The sequence below is a fragment of the Aethalodelphis obliquidens genome, unplaced genomic scaffold (assembly GCF_003676395.1).
Source record: "Aethalodelphis obliquidens isolate GAN/ISIS:26980383/991018 unplaced genomic scaffold, ASM367639v1 scaffold49, whole genome shotgun sequence".
Taxonomy (NCBI): Eukaryota; Metazoa; Chordata; class Mammalia; order Artiodactyla; family Delphinidae; genus Aethalodelphis; species Aethalodelphis obliquidens.
Window position 1 is genome coordinate 239,232 of NW_020837993.1, and position 15,555 is coordinate 254,786.

Sequence of the window (15,555 nt, forward strand, 5' to 3'; positions counted from 1 at the left end):
GAGGGAGTAGACATCTTGGGAATATGAGTCATGCAATTTTCTTGTATCTATTGGATCAGCTAAGTTTATACATTACGTACCACTTCCATCTGATCATGAAGTGTTTTTGGATACATCGTAATGCTGGCTAGCCACCCCTAGTTAGAGATGGGCAACTTAATTTCAAGGCTACCAGTTTTCCCATTGTTTGACATTTTTGTCTCCTCCAGGGCCAATAACAAGCTATGAACTGTTGAGGTGACATCACCAAGATGACAACATAGTAGTTCTTGATTTCATTCACGCTCACAAGAAAAACAACTAGCAGCTATTCATGGACAAGACACCAACGAGAGAATCTTAGAACCATATGGTGAGGTTTCCCCAGAGCCTATGGATCCTTCAGTGGGAAAAGAGAGCCCAAGGGGCACTTACAGCTCCCCCAACACTGTGGGTCACTTCTTGGGAGTCCCCATTCTGGTCTGGCCCCCTGGGGTTTGCAGGGGAATCTGTGGGGCTCCATCAGTGGGATTCTGGTTGTGATGGAGAATGGGGTATGGGCTTGTAACAACTAGCACTTGGATCGAGGCAGACCGAGTTCTTCCCTGCAGATCACAAACAGTAGCCCAACCAGCACTTTGCTCATCTGCAGAACCAAGTCGGTGGTGCAGTCCGGCCAGGGTAAAAGCAGCCTGGCCCTGCCTGACCAGAAGGGCTAGCAAGAACACCTGGAAGCTGTGTAGCCCATACCGCAAACAGTCAAGAGAACATCTGCCCACTCAAAGGGCAGGGCTTTGTTTCAAAGCCCCAGATGGCTCATCTGTGGTGCTCATATTGGGGCTGGCTGTAGGCTCTACAAGGCTCTCAATCAGCCACAAATCTACCACGTCATGAAGTCCAAGTGGCAGAGCTTTGCACAACATCCAGGGCGTGGCAGAGCCTTCTCTTGCTTGTATCCCCCACAAAACTGGCAGTCTTATGGGCTATACAACCATGAACTGATGAAATAACCATGGCGGGACTCATATCCAACTCCAATAACCTTTACTTCCACTGGCTTCTACCCTAGCAGTGGACCATGGTGATATTCTGTGTTACCAGTGATTAGTGTTAGCTCCGAGCCAGGGTCAAGTAGTCCCTCAGAGTTCTAGGAATTCCTTTCCCCCACCCTACTAGGGTACAGTGATCCTGAAACATAATTTGTGTCCTTTTGGTAACAGTCAGGTGAAAGTGTTATGGCACATGCTTATAATGTTACTACATAATTCTTTTTTAAGGGTACCCCATCTCCTTTCCAATCAGAAAGGTCTGGCTCTTTGAACTGATTTAGGGCTGGGAACTGGGTGAGAAGTAGTGAGTTTCTATAATAGTGGCTCAAATCAATCTTCTCTGCTTACTAAGTCTAGCTGGATTTTTGTTGTTGTTGTTGTTATGCACATTGAGTAAAACCTTAGGGGGTAACACATTTATTTAAGTCATAGAGGCCTAATTATCTCCAAAGATCCCTATAGGTAAAACCATTTTGTTTGTTACTCTGGCTCTGCTACCTATTATGGTAACTGCATCTCCCTTTTCTCTGGTATTTGAGTACATCTACTTGACCTTTGTCATCCTGTTTCCATCTTTGTCACTTAAATCAAGGAGCTCTTTATAATGGCAACATTTCCTACTTTTATACTCTACCCACAGTAGTTAGTGTGATTTTACCTAATATGATTTTTAAAGGGTATTGGTGCTCTTCATCGTCAATGTATTTCTCAATACTATGATGAAGAGATTATCTTCTGAACTGTCTTGTGGGTTATTTTTGGGGTGGGAGTTGTGAACACATGATAAATCTTATACTCTTATCTCCCCAGATTTTTGGATTCTTTCCTCTATATTATATCAAGTTCTTTCTGGCATCTCAAATTCATGTAGGTTCCTGTTGACTCTAGTTTTAGTCCATCAACCAAGAAAATAAATGGAATCCTTCCCAGTAGCTTGAGTCAATATTTTGCATCCAGAATCTCTTGTAGATGTTCACACATAGAAAATTTGACCTGATCTAAAATTATGTCCCTCTCTCCCTATTCTAGGTCCATGAGACCCCCTTCATTCCCACACATATTCCTCATAATTTTTTTAAAGTTTTATATTAACATACAGTAAAATCGACTCTTTTTTGGGCATATAATTCGATGAGCTCTAACACACATATAGATTCATGTGATTACCACCACAATCAAGTTACAGAATAATTCCCTCACCCCCAGAATATTCCTTGTGCTACCCCTTTGTCGTCCCCCACACGTAACTTCTGGAAACCATTAATCTGTTCTCCATCACTGTAGTTATGTCTTTTTGAGAATGTCATATGAGTGGAATCATGTAGTATGTAGCCTTTCAAGACTAGCTTCTTTCATTTATCATAATGCATTTGAGACTCACCCACATTGTTGTGTGTATCAACAGTCTGTTCCTTTTTACTGATGAATTTTCCATTGTATGGATATACCACAGTTTGTTCACTCTCTCACCTTTTGAAGGTTATACCTAGGTTTTGGCAATTATGATTAGAGCTCCTATAAACATTCATGTATAGGTTTTTGTGTGAATGTAAGTTTTCATTTCTTTAGGGTAAATACGTGAGGAGTAGGATTGCTGGGTCATATGGTAGGTATCGGTTTAACTTCATAAGAAAATGCCAGACTGTTTTCTAGAGTGAATATGTTATTTTGCATTTCTGCCAACAATGTATAAGAATTTCAGTTCCTCACCATTCTTGGTATTGTCAGTTTTCTATTTTATGTTAGCCATCCTAATAGGTATGTTTTAATTTGTGTTTCCTTAATGGCTAGTGATGTACATCTTTTCATGTGCGTATTTGTCATCCATCTATCCTCTTTGTCCAGGTGTTTGGCCCATTTTAAAATTGAGTTGTCTGGTTTCTTACTGTTGAGTTTTTAAAAAATACATTCTGGACAGAAGTCCTTTGTCAGATACGTGATTTCACATATCTCCCAGTCTGTAGCTTGCATTTTCACTGTCATAACAATGCCTTTCAAAGAGCAAAAGTTTGTAATTTAGATGAAGTCAGTTTTTCTTTACAGATCATGCTTTTGGTATAGATCTTTGAAACCTTTGTGTAACCCAGACCACAAAGATTTTTTTCCTATGTTTTCTCCTAAAAGTTTTATACTGTTAAGTTTTACATTTAGATCTCTGATCCATTAAAGAAAATAAGTTGTGAGGTTTAGAATGAGGTTAATATTTTTTTGAGCATGAATGTCCAGTTATTGTAGTAAATTTGTTAAATGAGATACTTTCTTCACTGAACTGGTTTTGCACCTTTGGTCAAAATCAGTTGTCCCTAAATATGTGTTGATTTCTACTCTCCCAGTTCTGTTCCATTGACCTATCTACCTATCCTTTTGCCAATACTATACTGTCTTCATTACCCTAGCTTTACAGTAGATCTTCCTATTGGGTAGTATGATTCCTACAACTTTTTTCTTGTTTTCCAAAATTGTTTTGGATATTCTAATTCCTTTGCCTTCCAGGTAAATGTTAGAATTAACTTGTCTATATCTATAAAAATTCCTGCTAGGATTTTGAATGGAATTGTATTAAACTATAGATCAATTTGGTGAGAATTGATATCTTTATCTGGTGAGTCTTCCAATTCTGCTATTGGACCATCCAGTGAGTTTTTAATTTGTGGAATTGTGCTTTTCAGTTCTAAAATTTTTATCTTGTTCTCTTTTTTAAAGAAATCTGATTCTTCTTTATAGGTTCTATTTGGCAGAGACTTTCTATCTTTATTTTCCTTTTAATTGATCCTTACTTCTTAAGCATTTTTGAAATAACTGCTTTAAAGTCTTTGTCTGATATTTCCCACATTAGTGACATTTCAACATTGACATCTGTTGGTTGTCTTTTCCCATGTGAGTTGAAATTTTGGGGGTTCTTCTAATACTGAGTAATTTTAAAAATTATATCCTGAACATTTAAAATATTACTTTAGGAGACTCTAGGTCTTATTTAAATCGTAGGGAGAATGCTGATATTTTGTTATGGCAAGCAATCGACTCAGTTAGGTTCAGACTGCACATTCCAACTAGCCTTTTGTGGGTTGTTGTTTTCAGTGCCAGGTGGGTCTTCATAGTCTGTTGTGCTAATTGAATGTGTCTCAACCTGGTCTGCCACCTGGTGACCAGTCTGGGGCCTGAATGGTGGTCTATGTTGTAGTCCAATTCTCAGTCTTTGGTATACTGGTTAGGGCCAGATCCATACATGTGCAGCTCAGGGGTGAGTTCAGAGTTTATAAACTACTTTATGGGATCGCTTTCCTAGATTTTCCCTCTCTGTAATCTTTCTGGGATTTTCCAGGTGCTTCTCTTTTTTGTTCTCTAGCCAGAACACTGAGGCCATAGATACTGCCACTCTGTCTTAAATTTCACAGAGCTATGCCTGCATCTGGTACCAAGTGACAGGAAGAATAAGAGAGACAAAAAAGCTGTGGGGTTTGCCTCCACCTCTTGGGACCACGGGCCCTCCAGTTGAAGATGAAGTTTTCCCTTCCTCAGAATTTAAGGATCTGTAGGCTCCCCACTGTTACTTCCTGTTCTATCCCCATGAGATTGCCTGGGGGTTGGAGCATAAGAGAATGGAGAGGAGGAAATAAAAGAAAGAAAGAAAAATGGAGGACATTCTCACTTTCCCTGAGCGTTAGGAGTTCCCTTTCTTGCTCCTGGAGCCAGAACTAGAGGGTTCCTCCTGAGCATTCTCTGTCATGTTTGGTGCCCACTTTCAGATTTCTGACTTTCTTGAGTCCAGGCTGGGAGATATCATAGAAAAAAAAAAGAACACTCACCACCAGTTCATTGATACTTTAAGTTTTCCCCACCTTCTACTATTTATCTTTCAGAAACCTCAAATAGCTCCATGAATTCTGTCCAGGTTTTATAGCGTTATTAACTTGGAGGTACATAGTAAAGTGTGCTCACTCCATCTTACCCAGAACCAGAAGTCTCTTCCCATACTTTGGACAATATAAATGGCAAACTCCTACATTTCTTTTGGTATGTTGGCCATCTTCTGCCAGGTACAACTTTGTAATTGGCCTCTTGGAGATTACTGTCATTTGACCCTCACTATAGGTCTGGAGGCAATGAGAGGATAGATTTAGGTGACAGGGGGAATTCTTACAATGTAACTATGCCAGGTGAGGTCATTACAGGGTCTTTATATGAGGTAGAGCCAGCCTGGTGACACAGGGAAGGAAGCTCAGTGGGCTTTGGGCTTGGAGTACTCAGAGTCATATGGGTCCTCCAGAATATAACTTTTCCAGTTCTTGAGATCTTACTCTATTCTAACAACTGCCCTTTCAAAAGACATGATAGGGTTTTGAGTTCAAGCTCCAATGTATAATTAAACAAGCTACAGGCAGACTCTGAGTTTGATCTTAGTTACATCAGCCCTGCTAGAGATAAGAGAGTCATTCTTTCTCGGTAGTCATAGAAACTCTGGTTCTCTGACCATACTTTGAGCAGAAAACTTAAAACCCCAGCCTTTTAAGTTTTATTCTCTAAGCTTACCATTGCAGTTATAAGTCCTAGTCTACACAGTCCTTGTATTCCTCAAGGCTCTAATAATGTTCTATCATAGCTGCCACTCTGACCACCAAAGTCTTCATTCCGTGCTCTTCATTTCAGGTCAACACAGCAAAATTTAAGAAATCATTTTGTCTCTAAGTGTTATAAACTAGCAATATCACATCTTTTATTGATAACTGTATCCTTACCCCATCAGGGTAGACAGCCTGTTAATCCTGTATTCTAATTTCTTCAAAGATTTATTGCTCTTTATATTATTTACTGTTTTGCTTAGGGTTCACCTGCAGATGACAGAATCCATTTTGCCCAGTTTAAGAAGGAAGAGAATTAAAATAGTATATATGTGTGACTTAGTTTGTTTGGGCTGCTGTAACAAAAGTACCATAGACTGGGTGGCTTATAAACAATAGAAATTTGTTTCTCATAGTTCTGGAGGCTGGAAAGTGCAAGATTAAGGAACCTGCAGATTCAGTGTCTGGTTAGACCTGTTTTCTGGTTCATAGATGTCTTCTCACATGTCCTCATATGGTAGAAAGAGCAAGGGAGCTCTCTGGGGTGGGGTGTCCTTTATAAGGGCACTAATCCCATTCATGATGGCACTACCCTCATGGCCTAATCGCCTCTCCAAAGCCCCGCCTCCTAATACCATCACACTGGAGATTAGGTTTCAACATATGAATTTTGGGGGACACAGACATTTAGTCTATGGCACTGTGGTAGGAAGAATTCTAAGATGGTCTCCAAGATTGTCTCCCCTTGGAGTACATGCCTTGTCTAATCCCCTTTCTTTGAATGTGAGAAGAAACTTTGATTATGACAGGATATTACTCATGTGATTATGCTTATTATATGGCAGAATGGATTTTGCTGCTGTAATTAACATCCCTGATCAGCTGACTGTGAATCAATCAAAAGTGAGACTTTTCTGGGTGGGCCTGACCTAATCAGGTTATCTTTTAAAAGTTATGAGAAGAAAAGCAGATGCCTTTCTACTGGCCCTGAAGGAGTAAACTGCCATATTGTAGAGAGGACCATGTGGCAAGGACCCAAAAGCAGTCTCTAGGAGCTGGTAGTAGCTCCCAGCTGACAGAAAAATAGGGACTGTAATCATGTGGCCATGGGGAAATAAATTTTGCCAATAACCTGAGAGAGTTTGGAATTAGATCTTTCCCTAGCTGGGCCTCCTGAAGGGACACAGCTGCTGACATCTTGATTTCCATGAGGTCCTGAGTAGAGGACCTAGCTAAAAGGTGCTGGACTCTTGATGCATGGAGATTATAAAATAATTAACGTGTGCTGTTTTTTTTTAAACATCTTTATTGAAGTATAATTGCTTTATATTGTTGTGTTAGTTTCTGCTGTATAACAAAGTGAATCAGCTATATGTATACATATCCCCATATCCCCTCCCTCTTGTGTCTCCCTCCCACCCTCCCTATCGCCCCCCTCTAGGTGGTCACAGAGCACCGAGCTGATCTCCCTGTGCTATGCAGCTGCTTCCCACTAGCTATCTGTTTTACATTTGGTAGTGTATATGTGTCAGTGCCACTCTCGCACTTCGTCCCAGCTTACCCTTCCCCCTCCCTGTGTCCTGCAGTCCATTCTCTATGTCTGCCTCTTTATTCCTGTCCTGCCCCTAGGTTCTTCAGAACCATTTTTTTTTTTTTAGATTCCATATATGTGTGCTGTTTTAAACTACTAAGTTCATGGCAATGTGTTACACAGCAATAGAAAACGAATACAGTATACTAACAATTTTCAGAATTCCTAGAAGGTTCAGGACCCAAACTTGAAAGCCACAAAGCTGAAATTGACACAGCCAGGAGATATACCCAACCAAACAGTGAGACTGCAGTCCTGCTGCTTCTTTCATCTGATGCACAGCATTCATGAAACCAAACATCAAACACCATGAATAAAAGCTGTGCACTATGGCAAGACTCAGATAGCATGTTGTCATGATGCTTTCTCCTATTTCTGTGAAATAGGAATCATAATAGTACCTACCTCAATAGGAATTTATAAGGATTAAATGAAATAAAACTTTTAACGTATTTTAGTAATACACAGTTCCTAATGTTCTATATGTATTAACTATTGTTATTCATAATTGACTTGCCCAAGACCACAGAACTAGTGAGAAGCCGAGTAGAGACTTAATTTTGTGTCTGTCTGCTACCAAATTCCATTCTCCTTCTTTTCATGCCTTCTTCACTTTAGCAGGAAGAGTGATCCAGGAACCCAGTTTTAAAGAGACTTTGCCCATTCCCATTCTTAGTTTCTCTGAGGAGAGAAAGATTCACCTCAAAGGGACAGAGAAAATTCTACATAATGGAGCATAAATGTTTTATGAATTGGTCTTCACTGAGTAAATTAAAGGGTCATTAACATACTCATTAACAAGTGCGGCACTTTGTTTGGAATTCTGAAAATGACTGGACAGTGCACAATCAAATGAGCTCGTGAGGACTTCTTGAAATTCCCTAGATCAGCATCCTTGCTTTCACAATTTTCTTTCTCCCCTGACTTCTGCCTCTGGTGTCTTACACCATGATCCAAATATATGTCTTTTTCTCCTTTACTAATTGGAATTCTTCTCTGCCTGTCACTGGGAGGAAAGGATGTGAGAGTTTGGAACATCTGCCTTTACTGGCTAAGGAAGATGTGTGTCTGTGTGTGGGCGTATGCATTGGTGGAGAGCAAGGCAAATGGTTTGGTGAGAATGTTTTAGACCCTTAGAATTGATGAAAAGGAGAATAATTCTAATAAGGGTACAGAGTGAAGGGGCTAGTGCAGCTGATCCAAACCAGGTGGTAAAATGACTTAATAGTATTAAGAAGAAATCTACTTATCCAAGTGCAAAAATATGATCATTATAAAACTAAAATATTTTAAGTCAAAATTTTAATTAAAAATTAAAAAATATTATAGAGACACAGATGTAGAGAACAAACATGGACACCAAGGGGGGAAAGTGGGGGTGGTGGTGGGATGAACTGGGAGAGATTGGGATTGACATATATACACTAATATATGTAAAATAGATAACTAATAAGAACCTGCTGTATAAAAAATAAAATAAAATTCAAAAAAAGTATTAAAGGTGGCAGTGATCTGAGGTGCTATTTTCAGGGAGAGCCATGCATAGCCAGTGACTGTGGAGAGGTCTTTGAAGCTTCTCAGTGTAGTCAAGATTTGAGCAACATACAGGTCAATACAAACCCTAAGTATTAGTCTCAGCCCTTGTAAACAACTTGCTCTGGCTGATTCAAACCAAAATGGATTTACCAGGAAGGCTACTGGGATACTCACCAAATAAATGACAGAAATCAGGAGGACTGAGTTTAAGTGATGAAATATATGGAGAACTGACTAGGATGTTGCTCAATTTGTATGATAAAAATATTTCAAGAGATTTCTGGTTTCAGATAATGGCAGAGGACCTTATATCAGACTAACCTTCCTAGTGACAACAATTTTACATTCTTGGTAAAATACAAAAAAATAATTACTTGAAGGCATAGTAGAGTGACTAAAAGCAGGCAGAAACTGGGGGGGCTACAATCTAAGAAAGAAGCAAACACCCTAGGTAAGACTCACAGTTCCCTGTCTTTCCCCTGAGGGCACTCCCTAGTCTGTTCAATGTATGGGAATAGAGCTCATACAGAATTACTAATGGACTGAGGAGACAGATGTTGGAGTTGAGGGCTGCTAGAATGGCTGAAAGTTAAGGGGGGATATCCAGGAAAAGAGGAAGTCATGTAAGAGGGAGCTCCCAAATCTGCAGATCTTTTTTCAAATCCTTAGCTGACTGTGAAGACATAGGGCAAGACTCCAAGGAATCCCAGAAGAAAACACTAGCAATCTTACTAAGCAGATATTACAGCAACTCCCCAGTGCTGTGGATACATGATTTAGAGTTCAAGTTCTGCCAAGGTAAAAGAGCTTGACAATACCTTAGGCTTTTTGTTAAAATGTGAGAAGGGTCAAACTCTGGGAGTAAGGACTATGTACAAGGACTAAAGACTGCTCCTTAGGATAAAGGAAAAACTGAAAAGACCTACCTTAACAAAACGTAAAATTAAGCTTCCACAAGATCAGAGTTATCTGCCAGTAATTTAACTGCTTACTAGAACAAGAATCAATACTCTTTTAAGGAAGATAATGATATCCAGAGCCCTATAACATATCATCCTCAATGTCCTAGATGTAATAAAAAATATATATTATTTGATGTGAGAAGAAACAGGAAAATGGGACCCAAAGTCAAGAGAAAAAACAGTAAATAGAAACAGACCTAGAGATGATCCAGATGTCAGTTTTAGCAAAAACTTTAAAATAATTGTGATGAATATGTTGAGTCTGTAGGGAAAGATGACATAGTGGATGAGGTGAAGAGGAATTTCAAAAGATATATGAAAACTGTAAAACAGAATCAATGGAAATGCTAACACTAAAAAATAAAATATCCAAAATAAAAATTCTGTTGGATGAGATTAATGCAGATTTGACAGAATAGAAAAGAGGATGAGTGGATTTCAAGACAAGTCAATAGAAATTATCTGAAGTGAAACAGAGAGAGAAAAAAGGTGAAAAGAAAAGAATAGAGTCTTAACAACCTTTGAAAGAAATATTAAGGAGCTTAGAATACATGTGTTTGGAGTCCCAGAAAAAAAAAGAAAAAAAGAAAGAAAAAGGAACAAGAGCATGGGGTAGGAAAAATAACTAAACAAATACTGACTAAAAATTTCCCAATTTGATCAAAACCAGCAATTTATAGAAAAAAAGAGCGCAAAGCCCAAGGAAGATAAATACAAAGAAAATCACACATGATCAAAATGATGATAGCAATGGATAAGAAATAAGTCTTAAAGGCATCCAGATAAAAAGTCTAAAAGAGCAGCATACAGGGGAAAGATGATAAGAATAACAGCTGACTCCTCATAAAAACATTCCAGAAGAGAATGGAATGACATATTTAAAATCTGAAAAAAATAATCAGTCAACTTAGAATTCCATAGCCAGTGTAAAAAGCTTTCAAAAATGAAGGCAAAATTTTAAAAAAACAAAAATGAAGGCAAGAATAACGATATTATCAGATAAGTGAAGGCTGAGAGACCTGCACTGTAAGAAATGCTAATGGACATTTTTGAAGAAAAGGGAAAATGATGCCAGATGGAAATTTGAATCCAGGGAAGAAAATGAAAAGTAATAAAAATGTAAATATATGGGAAAAGAAAGATTAAAAATTACTTAAATGACAATTCTCTAGAATGAAAATAATAACAATGTATTGTGTAGAAGGGAAATATATGACAACGATAGTACAAAGAGTGGGGGATGAAATGGAATTTCACTGTTGTACTGTTTTACTTCACACTTCTTGTGTGTGAAGTAGCATAATATTAATTCAAGGTACATTGTGCTAAATAAAATATGTATATTGTAATCCTAAGAGAACCACCAAAAAATAATGCAAAGAGGTATGGCTTAAAGGCCAATGGAGGAGATAGACTGGAATACTTAAAAAAAAATTGATTAACCCAAGAGATAGTAGGAAAAGGAAGAACAGAGGAACAAAAAACATAGGGGACATATAGCAAAAAATAGTAAGATGATAGAACTAAATCCACCATATCAATAAAGTTTTAAAATGTACATGGAGACTAATACTAAACACTCCAGTTAAAAGATAAAGATCAGAGGGATAAAAGAGTAAGACCCAACTATATGTTTTCTATGAGAAACTTACTTTCAATCTAAAGACTTAGACACATGGAAGGATGGAAAAATATATAACTTGTAAACACTTAGCATAAGAAGACTGAAATGGCTATATTAATATCAGACAAGTTAAAAAGTATCACAGAGTTAAGAGGGTTATTTTATAAGAATAAATGGGCCAATTCATCAGGAAGGTATAACAAGCCTAAATGTGTGTACGTCTACTAACAAGCTGCAAATATACGAAGACAAAATGTTTGGAAATAAAGGAAGAAAAAGAAAAATCTATAACCATTGTTGGATATTTTAATATCATGTCACTGTCATTCACAGAACCAGTAAATAAAACATCAGTTAGTATGCAGAAAATTTGAACAACACTATGAACCAACTTGACCTAACTGACAATTATAGAACAATATACCCAACATCTGTAGAATGTACAATCACATTCTTTTCCAATGCATATGGAATGTGCACTATGCTAGAACATATACGGGGCCATAAAACTAGTCTTGATGAAATTCATCAAGAATTTCAAAAGATTGAAATGATACAGAGTATGTTCTCTGATCACAATGAAACTAAATTAGAAATCAATAAGATATTTGGGAAATCCCCAAATATTTGGAAATTAAACAGTACACTTGTAAGTAACCATAGGTCATGGAAGTAATCATAAGGGAAATGAGAAAGTACTTCGAACTAAATGATACTGAAAACACAACATGTAAGAATTTGGGATAAAAATAAAGCATTATAGCTTTATATCAGCTTGAAGTGCTGATATTAAGAAAAAATGTTTAAAATCAGTGATCTGGCTTCCACCTTAAGAAGCTAGAAAAAGAAAGAAATAAATTAAGCCTAAAGTTAATAGTGAAGAGGAAATAATAAAGATAACTGTAGAAATCAATAAAGTAAAAAATAAGTCAGAGAAAATGGAGGTGATAGAGAGTCCAGTGAACTTGAAGACAGATGAGTGGAAATTCTATAATCTGAAGTAGAGAGTGAAAATGGTTGAATAAAAAAGAGAATAGAGGATCAGGGAGCTGTGGGACAACATCAAAAGGTCTAATGTCTTTGGAATTGGAGTCCCAGAAGGAGAAGAGAGAGAGCATAGGGCAGAAAAGAAAATATTTGAAGATATAATGGCTGATTAATAAACCTGACAATATTAAAAAAAAAACAACCTATGCCCAAGTGCCCAGGCCACACCCCATATCCATATCATCAGAATCTCTGAGATGGGACTCAGGCATCAGTACTTTTTAAAGCTTCCCAGTTGCAGCTGAGGTTGACAACTACTGACCTAAAAAGGACTGGGGCTTAAGCAAGATACAGAAGAGATTATATGGTTCTTCTGTGCTTATTTGCTTGTAAATGTCTGTTCAATAAATGTCTCCATGAGTGAAAGAGAAAAAAGACAGTCATGTAGATAGCACCTAAACAAACAAACAAAAAAGATATAATGGCTGAAAATTGCCATTATGTGAAGACATAAATGGACAGATTCAAGATTAGTGACTAAGGATAAATATAAAGAAAATTACATCTAGGCAAATCATAGTCAAAGTGCTAAAAACCAAACATAAGGAGAAAAGCTTGATAGCAGCCAGAGAAAAGTGATACATGTATGGTGCCAATGACTCAAATTTCCACTGACTTCTCATCAGTAATCATAGAGGCCAGAATACAGTGGAAAAACATCTACAATGTGCTAATTTGAAAAAAAAAGGTCAATCTAGCATTATATCTCCCATGAAAATATTCTTTAAGAATGAGATGAAATAATGACATTTTCAGATAAAAGAAATGAGAGAATTTGTTGCCAGCAAACCTGTACTACAAGAAATGCTAAGGGTAGTTCTTTAGGTTGCAGAGAAATGAGTCAGGTAGAAATTCTGATCTTTAGGAAGGAATGGAAAGCACCAGAAATGGTAAATAAATGTGTAAATATAAAAGTCTCACAAATACAAATAGTTATAAAGTATCTCACAAAGAAAACTCCCAGCCCAGATGGCTTCATTGGTGAACTCTATCAAGTACTTAAGGAAGAAATATACTAATATTAAATAAACTTTTTAAGAAGACAGAGGAGGAAGGAATACTTTTGTTCGTATCAAAACCAAAGAAGGATATTAAAAGAAAATAAATTACCAGTATCCCTCATGAATATAGATTTTAAAATCCTGAGCAAAATATTAGCAAATTTGGTCTGGCAATATAGACAGTGAATAATATATTATGACTAAAAGAGACTTATTCCAAGAATGCAAGATTGCCATAACATTTGAAAATCAATCAATTAAATTCATCACCTAAACAGATTAAGGGAGAGAAACTCTATGAATAGATGCAGAAAAAGTCAGAGCTGCCAGCCCAGCAGGAGGTTGATGTCACCTACAAGAGTGGAAAATTGTGGTCCCTTGACTGATTTCCAGATTTCTATCAGTTCTTAGACCCAGAGCTCATTGAAGGGAATTATGGCTTCCAGGGAGCACAGTAAGGATCCTACTTAACTAGAAATTGCAACTACCACTTGGCAACTTTTAGGTCCTTATGCCAGTGAAACCAATAGAAAAAGAAAGGAGTTACTGGGTGGGGGAATAATTGACTCTGATTACCATGAGGAGCTAGGTTTGATGCTACATAATGGGCACAAGGAAGACAATGTCTGGAACCTAGAAGATTCACTGGGAGCTTATTTTGGTGCACGGGCAACTCTAGCAACAATGGCTCTACAAGGTCTAGGCAACTAAGGAGTTAGACTTTTTGGGTATGAAGGTGTAGGTCACTCCAGCAGGGAAGGAATGCAGACTAGTCAAAATGGATGCTGAATGAGTGTGATGGTGAATGTCAGTTATAACAACTCTAGGACCAGCTGCAGTAATACAGGTGTACCAAGTTTGGCTTACTAACCTCCTTTAGTTCTTTTTGGAATATTGCAATTTGCCATTACTTTGAAGAACTGGATTTTCTCTCTCACCTCTTGGGGAAGAATTGAAAGTGTACTGATCTGATATAAGATCCATGTATTATAAATGGGTATGAGCAGATCTGAAAGGCACAGTGGATAATTGTACTGGACCCCATTTGTGTGCCACCCCAGGTCTATGTGGCCACACCTTCCCTCTGCCTGGGCCTTGGTCACTTGCCTTGCTCTTCAGAGGAGCAGCCCTAGCGAGAGCTCACACTATTGTGCCACTGCAAGAAAACCAGATCTCCAGCACTGCCATTGCTACCATTGCAGATGAAGGGTCCTTGGACAAGAAGAGACTGTCTGATCTGTCCTGGACCCCCAGAAGCTCTGGCTCCTCTAGAGGTTGCCCAGGAGACCAGGTTACACGTTGCAGAGAAGCAAGGGTGTAAATGCTTCATAGAGCTGATTTTGACTAATGGGAGACGGGAGCTGGGAAGGGATCAACAGATAAATTCTTCTCCATTCCTCCTCACAAATAAACTCTGTAAGAGGTGCAGCAGATGAACCATTAAGATCTGAAGATCTGCAAGACTCAACAGTCAGTTGCATTTGTTATGAAACTGTGGCTTGCTTCTTAAATATCCCCTCTATTTGCTGTCCCTCCTTTCCTGCCTCAGTCTCCTTTTCCCTGGTATTGCACTCTGAAACTAAATGTCAGTAGGTAAGCTTCTCCCCCAGGCAGGCTCTCTTTTCCAGGGAACGTGGGTTAAGGCAGGTAGTGATAATGTTGTTAATGAGGATATTGATGTGGTTGTGATGAGGCTGGTGAAAGTGGTGATGGGGTCATGGAGAATGATGGTGCTGTGGGTGACGATGGTATGGAACTTACAAATGTATTGTGAGGAAGTTGAAAGCCTGGGAAGTCAAGGGTTATGGTAGGTTGTATAACTGTTCAACTCATACTTGGTATCTTTTTATTTTGTACTCTTCCCTGGGGAAGGATTACATATCCCCATCCATTTGAGCTTAAGCATGGCCATGTGACTTGCTTTAGCCAATAAAGAAGCTGTAAAAGCCAGCGTGTGCTTCTGCCAAGTTCACTTTCCTTCTGTCATGATGATCAGTGATCTCCAGTAGGCTGCTCCTTCAATACGGTTCTTGGAGCAGAGCCATAACTGATCTGTGACAGACAAGCAGCATGAGTGGGATATAATCTTTTGTAATTGAGAGTCAATGAGATTTTAAAGAGTTTGTTACCATAGCTTAATCTAGGATACCCTGACTTATATGTGAGAAAGGAAGTCTGTCCAAGGAATGTGCCTTTGGGATATTAGT

The 15,555-nt window shown here is 38.3% G+C and overlaps 1 long non-coding RNA gene across 1 annotated transcript in view; it reads left to right on the plus strand.

The window, feature by feature from the left end:
- The first annotated feature begins 212 nt into the window (after positions 1 to 212).
- LOC113607615 (uncharacterized) overlaps positions 213 to 15,555 on the plus strand; it is a 60,873-nt gene continuing 45,530 nt past the window's right edge. The window contains exon 1 of the long non-coding RNA XR_003428005.1: positions 213 to 352. This is a non-coding gene — a long non-coding RNA (uncharacterized LOC113607615). The remainder of the gene's footprint in view (positions 353 to 15,555) is intronic.